Source organism: Nicotiana tabacum, chromosome 10 (genome assembly GCF_000715075.1).
Source record: "Nicotiana tabacum cultivar K326 chromosome 10, ASM71507v2, whole genome shotgun sequence".
NCBI lineage: Eukaryota > Viridiplantae > Streptophyta > Magnoliopsida > Solanales > Solanaceae > Nicotiana > Nicotiana tabacum.
Genome location: NC_134089.1, coordinates 135,445,300 through 135,457,702, shown reverse-complemented (window position 1 = coordinate 135,457,702; position 12,403 = coordinate 135,445,300). Strand labels below are relative to the sequence as shown.

At 38.1% G+C, this 12,403-nt stretch overlaps 1 protein-coding gene across 1 annotated transcript in view; it reads left to right on the top strand.

Moving 5' to 3' along the window:
- Positions 1-1,415: 1,415 nt before the first annotated feature.
- Positions 1,416-12,403, top strand: part of LOC107792972 (clathrin light chain 1) — a 37,181-nt gene continuing 26,193 nt past the window's right edge. The window contains exons 1-2 of the mRNA XM_075223345.1: positions 1,416-2,206; positions 5,916-5,982. The gene's annotated coding sequence lies outside the window, so the exon portion shown is untranslated. The remainder of the gene's footprint in view (positions 2,207-5,915; positions 5,983-12,403) is intronic.

Sequence of the window (12,403 nt, the reverse complement as noted above, 5' to 3'; positions counted from 1 at the left end):
TCTCCGAATTAACTGAAGGCAGCAACCCAAAGCTAATGTCCGTAAGCTCTAGCACCGGGATCTGCACACAGTGCAGAGTGTAGTATCAGCACAACCGACCCCATGTGCTGATAAGTGCCTAGCCTAACCCCGGCGAAGTAGTGATGAGGCTAGGACCAGATTACCAAATAAAACTGTGCAGTTAAATCATATACAGCGGGAAATAAAAGAAAAACTTTACAATTAAAAATAGGAAGAGGGAATCATGTTGGGGGGAACTACAAGTAGCATCAGAAACCAATAGTTAAATGTAAAGAATATCATAACTCAATTATCAACAAGAATCAGAAATAACAGACAAGTACACGGCATCACCCTTCGTGCTTTTACTCTCGTCCTCACCATAAAATCAATAAAATCGGTATGGCATCACCCTTCGTGCTTTTACCTCACATAATCATTGCACGGAATGATCCTTCGTGCATTATCACTCATATAAAGGCACGGAATTGTACATCGTGCGGCACGACATCACCCTTCGTGCATTAACGCTCTCTCACAAATATCATACACGGCATCACCCTTCGTGCTTTAACACTCTCTCTTACCCAAACAACAATCACAAAGCAACAAGGGCAAGGGAATCAATAAAATCACAATAAAATCCCGGTAAGTGAACAATAGTACAACAATCTTATCCCGGCAAGGGACACAATATGAAAAACAATAACATCCCGGCAAGGGAGATAACATTAAAATAACAACATCCCGGCAAGGGATACAATATCATAATCCTCTTCTCTTTTTACATTTACTTTACAACTCAATTCACTGTGAGCACGTGATTTTTGCCCTATGTAAAATACTCCTAGAAATAGATTTTTCCAATTGTTTGCAATTTTATATGGTTTTTGTAGGAATTTTGGTTAAATTGTTTGCATTTCTGTGCACGTTTACTTTCATTAAAATCATAAAAAATACAAAAAATATCATGCATTGGATTTAGAGTCTGTTCCCATATTTTTAAGATTAATCAGTTAATTAAGTGTTCTATTAAAATGAAAATCACAAAAAAATGATTTACTTTTACATTTTTTTAGCTTTTAATTCTAGATCAATGATTTTTCTCTTTTAATTTAGGTTTAATTAATTTTATAAATCTTTTGATTTGATAATTAGTTTGATTGTACAACTTAGATTAATATAGGATTTAATTTAGGATCCTTATTAATTAAAGAAAAAGAAAAAAGAGAAAAAAGCAAAACAAAAGAAAAATAAAATTGGAAAAGGTGGTTCTAAGTCCAATTGGGCCAGAATTTAATTTAACCTGCCCAGCACCTCAACCAGCCCAAAACGCCCCAACCCGCCCAAGTTAACCAGTTCCGACCTGCCCCACTCCCCCCAAATATATGTACACATTATAAACAAAAAATCCTAACCCTAGTTTTACTCCCAAACGGCGCCCAGTACTGTTCCCTCATCTCCTTCGCCTGAGTTCACCCCAAACTCGCCTGAAACTCAAGCGAGTTCACCCCAAACTCACCTCACATTCTCCTTCCTCTCGCCTCTTGCCACGTAGCGTAACTACCTCTGACAAGTGAAATTATTCCTTCCGGGTTTTGCGGGTTTAGATGCTTTGCTGAGCGATTTTGAGATTAATGGGAGCCATGGATTGATTGTCAATCGATCGATGTCCTCCATTTGTCCCAAAAAATCATTTACACAAAGAATCTAGAGGTTTTTGTTTTCATTTTTCGGATTTGAGGGCAGAAGGTTCGAGAAATTTGAGGGTCTATATAAGGTGAGGATTTTCCTTGTGTGAGGGGGTTCTGGAGAACAGATTTTCGAAAGGATTTGAGAGAGAAAAAGTTCTAGGGTTAAGGAGAGTTTCAGGATGTTTTCTTCTGACTTGTTAGTTTATTTTTTGAGAAATACAAAAATTCCTTCAGTCTTTTTCTTTGTTTTCAGTATCAGAAACATAAAGTAATCGGTCTCTTTTGTTTCAATTTTCGAAATTCTGGTTGTTAAAAATGGAGTTTGATTGAAGTTTAAATTTGAGTTTGTGGTTGGGTTCGGAATTCCGGGGCCAGTTCGAGTGCCGATCGAGGTCCGTTCGTTGATTATTAGGTCATGTTTCTTGTTGCTGTTTCTCGGTGGATTTTTCTGCTCGAAGGAATTTGCATTTGCTGATTTTTCATTGTCAATTAGAAGAATTTCAGTTTAGCAGGTTCATCTCTGCCATTTCTTCTCTATTTTGATTTTATTAACTAGAACCGAGCCTCAAAGGAGCCATTTAAGGAAGGGTGGAATTTTCGTATGAATTGCTTCAGTGGTTGATTGACTTCTAAAAATTTGCTTACCTAGAAATTATATGTTCTCATTTGTTTTTTTTAGTTCTCGATCCATCATTATCAGTGTGTACTCCGTTTGCAAATAGTGCCGAGTTTAAAACGAGTTGTTCAGTGAAATGACATAGTTCGCTGCTTGTTCATTGTCCAAAGTGAGATTCATCACAGATCTAGTCCACACCTCACGTTATGGTCGTTATATGCATCAGAAATGAAGTCATAGGCATATTTGAATCCCTACTAAGTTCGAGATGTTAGTCTAGGCATGCATCCTTTTCTCGTTAAAGTCCAAGTATTAGTGAGATAATTTGTGAGTAAGTTAAATTTCGTCAAATATTTACGGCCTAAATATCATCGTCTATACCAAGTCTTCGCTACTGCTAGATATGAAAATTTTCTGTGTGTTGCACATGATTGTCCGACTCCTTGGTTACTTTCTTTGGTATTAATCATTTGAAGTGAAAATATTGTATATCCCTTGTGCTGACGTGAGATATAGTAATTTGTTTAATACTTTCAGGTTTGGATTCATTTAGTTGTGTGGAGATTGAATTAAGTAATTATGTTATCTAGGTGTCAATAGTTAACAGTGAACTAGGATAAAAAGGGGTGAATGAAGGATCTTTAGATGGCTCTTCGATACCTTTGATTCACTTTACTTTGCTATTTCATCCTACCATGACTCATATTCCCTTTAAATGACCTTAATGTTGCCTTGTATGGGTGTTTATTTTGTGCGTTCTGTTGGATAGTTTATTCTACTTGTTAGTTTGATAGATGTAAAACTATTTGGATGACGATGTTGAACCTGAGCATGAAATGTTTTTGTTCATTTTGGTTATTTTATTTTTCTTCCATACCCGCTAGGATCGTGTTTAGGCCATTAGTCTTCATAAACAACATAGTTTGCTTTAGGCACGTAATTAAATCACCACAACTACGTCTACGGTTCCCGTGGCGTAGTTGTGATACCTAATTTCAAATTAGTTTTAAATATGAACATCCGTAGTTCACTTTAGTCGAATACAAATCTTTTTTTAATAAGTTGAGGTGTGCCATACAATCACCTAGTCTATGTCCCTCACATCGATGTCTTAATTAGTGTAGAAAATGCCTTGGAATCTCGTAGTTTACTTCAGGCGCTTTAACCTAATAAACTGTCATAGCTACGGGTACGGTTCTCATGACGTAGTTGTGATGCTTAATTTCTAAAATCCGGGGGTACATTTATGTGATCCGGCCATAATTTAATCTTGTTAATAAAATAAACATGTTGTAGATCGTGAGTATGGTTCCCGTAACACGATTTACAATGTGTAATCGAAGTAATTAGTTGTATAACAATTGTATTATTAAAAGCGGTTTAAAAGGAATAAAATGCACATAGGTTTAAAAATATTTTAAAATCAGATAAATAGGCCAATAATAATAGTTGAGTGACCGTGCTAGAACCACGGAACCCGGGAATGCCTAACATATTCTTTCGGATTAGCAGAATTTCTTACTTGGATTTCTGTGTTCGCGAACTGTAAAATAGAGTCAATCTTTCCTCGATTCGGGATTCGAACCGGTGACTTGGGACACCATAAATTATCCCAAGTGGTGACTTTGAATTTCAAATAAAATAATCCCGTTTCGATTGTCATTTAAATTTGAAAAAACTCCCTATACCCCGCTTCCGGGGTAGTAAAAAGGAGGTGTGACATTCACAACTTGAGCCAATGCTTTATAATGTTCAATTGCCAATAATACTTCCACAAATTATTTTACAACTTGAGCCAACGCTCTTCAATATTCAATTACCATTGTTACTTCCACAAACCTTGTTCAACAATAGAAGTCATCACATAAGGTATGAACAATACAAAACAGAGTCACAATAATCATAGTATAAGACTCACGAGCATACTTGACACCAACGTATAGATACTCGTCACCATGTCTATACGTCGTACTCAACAACTAGTACATAGCAAATAGGACACCACTCCTAATCCCTCAAGCTAGGGTTAGACCAAACACTTACCTCGATGCCACGAACACAATTCAAGCCTTAACTACCGCTTTACCTCTTGATTCCACCACCAATTCGCTTGTATCTAGCCATAAGTTACTTAACTATATCAATAAATGCTAAATGAATCAATTCTAATGCATGAAAATAGGTTTTCTAAAATTTTCCCCAAAAAGTCAAAAATCGACCCGGGCCCACATGGTCAAAACCCGAGGTTCGAACCAAAACCCGATTACCCATTCCCCCACGAACCCAAATATATAATTTGTTTTGAAATCGGACCTCAAATCGAGGTCCAAATCCCAAAAATTTAAAAAACCTAAGTTCTACCCAAAACACCCAATTTCTCCCATGAAAACCCTTGATTTTGAGTTGAAATCATGCGAAAAGATGTTAAAGATTAATGAAAACGAGTTAGAAATGACTTACAATCGATTTGGAAGAGTACTTGTCTTTGAAAAATCACCCAAAGGTGTTTAGGTTTTGAAAAGCTTTGAAAAATGGCTGAAAATGCGTTTAAGTTATGATTTAGCAGGTTGCAGATGTCGCAACTGTGAACCCTTAAGAAACCTGCTATCTTCGCATTTGCGATCAGGGGTTCGCATTTGCGAACCCTGAGGATTCCTGTTCTCTTCGCATTTGTGATGCTGCTATCGCATTTGCGATATCATAATTGCGATGAATATGTCGCATTTGCGACCAAGGCAGCCCAGGCCATCTTCGCATTTGCGATACAAATTTCGTATTTGCGAGCCAAGCTTCGCAATTGCGAAGTCTACAGACCTGCAACACAACAACGATTTCCAAGTCCATATTTCACTCTGTGGTCTATCCAAAACTCACTCGAGCCCTCGAGGCTCCAAACCAAACATGCATGCAAGTCCAAAAACATCATATGGACTTGCTCGTGCGATTAAATCATCAAAATAACATCAATATCTATGAATTTAGCATCAAAATCAAAGAAAAATCTCATGAACTCTTAAGTTCAAATTTTAACAACTGAAGGTCCGGTTCACGTCATTTCAAGTCCGTTTCTTACCAAATTTTATAGGCTCGACTTAAATCACATGTAAGACCTGTACCGGGCTTCGGAACCAAAATACGGGCCCGATACCATCAAATTCAATTACATTCAAATTTTCCAAAAACTCTACAATTTCAGTTAAACAATTTTCTTCAAAAATTCATTTCTCGGGTTTGGGACCTCGAAATTCGATTCCGGGCATACGCCCAAGTCCCATATTTTCCTATGGACCCTTCGGGACCGTCCAATCACGGGTCCGGATCCGTTTACCCAAAATATTGACCGAAGTTAGCCTAAATTCATTTTAAAAGCAAATTCATCATTTTTCACAGATTTTTACATAATGGTTTTCCGGATACATGCCCGGACTGCGCGCAAATCAAAGTGAGATAAAAAAGGAGGTTTTAAGGCATCAGAACATATAATTTATTTCTAAAACAAGTGACAGTTCTCTTATCATTTGCAAGATCATCAAGAAAATATCTAGTACTATTATTTCTCTCTAAATTTCTCTTGTTTCACTTTGTTTTCTATTATTCTATAACAGTTATCGGCACGAAGGTTATAACTATTTCCACTACCATTTTGAGGTTTTGTTTCATCTCATATTTCAGGTATTATTTTATATACTTTGTGCTAATTCAATTTCTTATCGTCCTATGTCAAAAAGCATTTGGTTAATTAAGAATTTTAAAATAAAAACAACTTATGTGGTTTTAAATTTATGAATATATTCATAGTCCCCTTAACAATGTGTTGACTTTCACAATGATATATAGCAAATTTCTTTTAAGTTAGTAATAGTTTCCGGAAAATTTTACTATTCTTTATCTTATTCTTCAAATTTCTTTTAAGTTAGTAATAGTTTCCGGAAAATTTTACTATTCTTTATCTTATTCTTATGTTTTTTTTTTTTGGAAAAGATAAAAGTATTACCTATCTTTTGCTCAAGGACATGTTGAAAGAAACGACAAATATATTTTTGGTCATAACTATTAGTTGCGCTACTAGACCCTTAATCTCTATTAGTAACTTTGTTACAGTATTTGGTGTGACCTTATATAGTTTTATAATACTTTGTCCTAATTCTTTTTATTATTTATTATTTAGTATTTAATTAATATAATTATTGTTGTCTCTAGCCATTAGCTCTTATTGATAGTTTCACTCTGTCGAATTTATCAAAACTTGAATTTATGGCATTTGACATCTCTGAAAAGAATTATTTATTATGGTTCCTTGATGCTAAAATTCACCCCGATGCTAAAAAGGTCTTGGAATACCATTATACAAGAAAATTAAGCATCAGGCCAGGATAAAGCAAATGCTATGATTTTCCATCGTCATCATCTCAATGAAAGGTTAAAGACTGAATACTTAATTTTGAAAGATTCATATGAATTATGGAGCAATTTGAATGAACAATATGAACACCTTAAGGCAATTGTATTATCAAGAGCTCGGTATGGTGGATTCACTTACGATTACAAGATTTTAAAATCGTAAATGAATAAAATTTTGTTGTATTCATGCTTCAAAGATGGCTGAGTTTATCTCATGCCTCCTGGTGGCTGAACAACATAATATTCATTTAATAAATAATCATGAAACCCGTCTCACTGAAAAACTTTATTCAAATCAAATTCTATTCCCTTCGATCCATGTCAATTTATGTGAACCTATTTCCTTTTAGTTCATACAAAAAAAATGACCCCTTTCCACATTTGAAAATAATTACCTTAATGTAATAATTTATAGCCACACAAATATATGACATTTCCCAATCAAAAGTCTTTACTTTTTCTTAAGATCCATGCTCAGTTAAATTGATTCACGTAAATTGCAATGAGAGTGGAGCTTAATAGCCTGTTTGGCCAAGTTGCAAAAATGCTTATTTTGAGAAGTACTTTTTCTCAAAAGTTCTTTTTTCAAGAGTACTTTTGGTGAGAAACCGTTTATGTTTGGCTAATTAATTTGAAAAGCACTTTTGAATAGAAATTAGTATTTGACCAAGCTTTTAAAAACTACTTCTAAGTGTATTTTTCTCAAAAGTGCTTTTGAAAAGAAGCTACTTTTTTCTACTTCAACTCAAAAGCATTTTTTTCTTCTAAAAGCTTGGCCAAACACTTCAACTTTAAAAAAAAAGAAATATTTTGATAAAAAAAAGTGTTTTTGGCTTTGGAGTATCACGACCCTAAACCCGGACCCGGTCGTGATGGCGCCTCTTGTGAAGACAACGCCAGCCGACACTTCCCATATCCAATTATTAACAGTAAAACCATAAGGAATAAATCTAAAGCATGATAAGATAATCCAAAGTTAACAGATAATAGCATAATTTACGGAAAATAACCCAACACAGCCCGATACCGGGGTGTCACTAGTCATGAGCATCTAACAAAACGGAATACTCCAAATATATATAACTACAGAGTTTAATACGGAAACTAAGAACATGAAGGAATAAGATAGGGAAGAGTTCCGGGCTGCGAACGCCAACAACTACCTACAGACTCCTCAGATCCGCCTGAGCCAGAAATAATCAGCACTCGAGAGCGGGATCAGATACACCTGAATCTGCACACAGGGTGCAGGGAGTAAAGTAAGTACTCCAACTCAGTGAGTAATAATCATAAATAAAGACTGAAAGCAGGAAATCACGTAAGGCACAAAAACATGCTATAATGAAGCAGTAAAACTATTAAAATAGTAAACTAGTGAAAGATAAGTAAAAATCCTTTAACTCAAATTTAACTTCATGAAAAGCCTTTTTCAACAATTAAGCAGGTAATTTGAGAGTGAATTATGAAAAAGAAACACATAAAAAGTTCGCCCCTCGGGCACAATATCAACAATTCCGCCCCTCGGGCAACATCTCAGAACAATACCAGCCCCTTGGGCAATCACATAGAACAATACCAGCCCTTCGGGCAATCACATAGAACAATACCAGCCCCTAGGGCTCAATCTCACATCACAATGGGTACCCGCGCTCACTGAGAGTGTACAGACTCCTAGAGGGGCCCCTTACGGCCTAACCGCAATATCAAGCCACCTCGTGGCATCATCACTAGGACCTCAGCCTCATATCAATCAAGCCACCTCGTAGCGTACATATCTCGGGCCCTCGGCCTCATAATCAGTATCAAATGTTTCTTCACAACATAGGCCCTTGGCCTTACTCAGTCAAAATCCTCACAAACCACTCGCGCAATAGTAAAACATGATTCTCAGCACAAAAATATCATTTAAAAGATCATGTAAGTGTTAAAACAGAGTAAACATGGCTGAGCACGAAAATAGTGAAATATAACATGACTGAGTTCAAGTATAAAGTCAAAACAGTGAGGAAATACCAGTAAAAATCTCTGAAAGGTTCAAATAGTTGGCACAAGGCCCAAATATGGCATTCAACCCAAATCGTGATGATAACAAATAGATTTCAGTCAAATACGTGGTAAAATAATCATTTGGGACGGACTAAGTCACAATCCCCAACAGTGTACGACCCCACGCTCGTCATCAAGCGTGTGCGTCACCTCAATATAGCACAACGATGTGCAATCCGGGGTTTCATACCCTCAAAACATCATTTACAATCATTACTCACCTCGAATCGGTCAAATATCTAGCTCGCGACGCCTTTGCCCCTTGAATCGGCCTCCAGTCGCATCGAATCTATCCAAAATTAGAACGAGGACGTCACAATATGCTAAGGGAATGAAGCCCAAGCAAAAATAATCAATTAACAACATAAATCCCGAAATTACCAAAACCCCACCCCCGGGCCCATGTCTCAGAATTTGATAAAAATCACATCAACGAAATCCTTATCCTCCCACGAGTCCACACATACCAAGAACACTGAAATTGGAGTCTAAATGACCCCTCAAATTCTTATTTTAAAGTTGTTACGACCCGAGATACCCGGTCATGATGGCGCCTATCACATTACTAGGCAAGCCAACCCAAACCATTAACTACAACAAATTCCTTTTTATAAAACTATTTTTCTAACACAGGTTTAAATATCAAATTTCCATAATAAGTGTTTAAAAACAATAAAAATATAAATGCGAAAGTCAAATAAACATGAACTACACAACCCCAAATATCTGGTGTCACGAGTCTAGAGCCTCTACTACATAACTGATTGTCTGTTACAACATAAGTCTGGAAAATACGGAAAAGAACAAGATAAGAAGGAGAAAACAGGGCTGCGGACGCCATGCAACTACCTTGAAATCTCCGGCAACCTCTGGATCAGTTGAGGACCCTCACTCTGCCACTCGGGCACCTGGATCTGCACACAAGGTGCAGGGAGTAACGTGAGTATGCTAACTCAGTAAGTAACTAAAGCAAATAAGGTCTGAAAGCAGTGACGAGCAGTGAAAAATCATATAACTGAATAAACAACATGATAACAGGTCAACTTCACAGTTTAAAACCAGTTTCGTCGTAAAATCATCAATTTCAGTTTAAAACACTTGAAATCATATACTTAGCAATTTTCCAACAGAGGCTATTTTTAAAAGAAGAGTGAAATCAGTGAAAAATATCATAACCGGGCCCCTCGAGTAAGGTATCACTCAGAATATGGCCTCTCGGGCAGCCTCTCAGTCACTCGTGACTCACTCTCGTCACTCAATACTCGCTTTCAACACTCAGGCTCATTAGTATCTCATAATAATAGAAATCATAGTAACCGCTGCGGCGTGCAGCCCGATCCAAAATTTATAGTTGACTACGCTCACTGGAGGTGTACAGACTCCGGAGGGGCTACTACAGCCCAAGCGTCACATCGCTATGGCGCGCAGCCCGATCCAATATATATATATCGCTGCAGCGTGCAACCCGATCCATAAATATATACATATATAATCCTCACTATTAGGTTCTCAATGTCTCTCAGTCATTAACATCACAGCCTCGCGGGCACAACAATAGAAATTTAGGGAACTCAGCCCAAACAGTCCTCACATTTAGAAGTGGAGTGATAAAACCAGCTTTAAACATTTAAACAGGTAAAACATGACTGAGGATATGCTTTCAACAAGTAAAGTGAGGAAAAACAGTAAAAATGCCCCTAAGGGTCTTAGTAGGTCAGCACAAGGCCCCAAACATGACATATTGCCCATAATACAGTATAATGACTAAAGTACGAAATAATATAAGATTCCAAATCAAATATGCAGCTTAATAGTCTCTACGGGATGGACCAAGTCACAATCCCTACCATTGCACGCCCACACGCTCGTCACCTAGCATGTGCGTCACCATATTTATCAAAACAAGTCAAATACCGGGGTTTTGTACCCTCAGTTCCAGATTTACAATGGTTACTTACCTCAAACCGGTGAAAATACTACTCCGCGATGCCTTTGCCCCTCGAATCGGCCTCCATCGCATCGAATTTATCCAAAATCAGAATTACGGTGTCAAAATATGCTAAGGGAACGAAGCCCAAACGAAAATAATCAAATTATACCAAAAATCCCGAAATTGGCCAAACCCGACCCCCGGTCCCACGTCTCGAAATTTGATAAAGATCACATCAACGGAATCCTTATTCTCCCACGAGTCCATATATACCAAGAACACTAAAATCGGAGTCCAAATGGCCCCTCAAATTCTCATTTTAAAGTCTCTTAATCTCAAGCCCTAATTCTTCAATTTTAGGCTTAGATTCTATGATTTACTAGGTAGATTTCACATTAGAATCGAGTTTTAAGACCAAGAATCTTACCTCCAAGTGATTCCCCTTGAATCCCTCTTCAAACCCCTTCAAAAAGCTCAAAAACGACCAACAATGGAAGAAATAAATCCCGCATTCGCGGACAAGACGACCTTTTAAACCTTCTGCCCAGGCCTGAAAATCCTTCTTCGCGAACGCGGTCAATGCCTCGCGTTCGTGAAGCACAAAAATTTCGTTGACCAAAACTCTTCTTCGCGAACACGACCCCACTATCGTGAACGCGATGCCTCAGCTTCACCAACCTACGCGAACGCGACCAAGCCTCTCGCGAACGCGATGCTTACTATTCCGGCCCTTCGCGGACGCAGGACTCCCCTTCGTGAATGCGAAGGTCAAACCTGACGCCTCCCTTCCTGACCCTTCGCGAATGCGAGGATCCACTCGAGAACGCGAAGACCAAAATGCCTGCAACAGCTGAATAGAAATCTGCAACTTTTCTTTAACTCAAAATGGTCTGTTCAACCCTCTGAAACTCACCCAAGGCCCCTGGGACCTCAACCAAAGGCACCAACATATCCCAAAACGTTATTCAACTTGTTCCAATCTTCAAAACACCTCAAACAACATCAAATCAACCTAAACACATCGGATTCAAGCCAAACTTTCTAAAAACTTCTAAATTCCGCTTTTGATCAAAAACCCGACCAAACCACGTCCGAATGACCTGAAATTTTGCACACACATCCCAAATGACACAACGGAACTACTGCAACTCTCGAAATTCCATTCTGACCCCTTTTTCAAAATCTCGCCTACTAACCAGAAATTGCCAAAATATCAACTTCGCCAATTCAAGCCTAAATCTACTTCGAACCTCCAAAACTCTTTCCGATCGCACTCCTAAGTCCCAAATCACCTCCTAAAGCTAACCGAACCTTCGAAACTCACATTCGAGCCCTCTAACACACAAGTCAACATCCGGTTGACTTTTCAATCTTAAACTCACTCTAAAGAGACTAAGTGTCTCAAACCTTACCAAATCCTTTCCGAACTCGATCCGACCGACCTGATACCACATAACACGGACAAACAAAGCATAAAGAAGCAGAAATGGGGGAACATAGCGTTAACTCATGAGACAACTAGCCGGGTCGTCACATCCTCCCCAACTTAAACAAACGTTCGTCCTCGAACGAGTCAAGAAACATACCTGAAGCCTCAAACAGGTGACAATATCTTCTCCGCATCTCCCGCTCGGTCTCCCAGGTAGCCTCCTCCACGGGCCGACCTCTCCACTGCACTTTTACTGAAGCTATATCCTTTGACCTCAACTTTCGAAC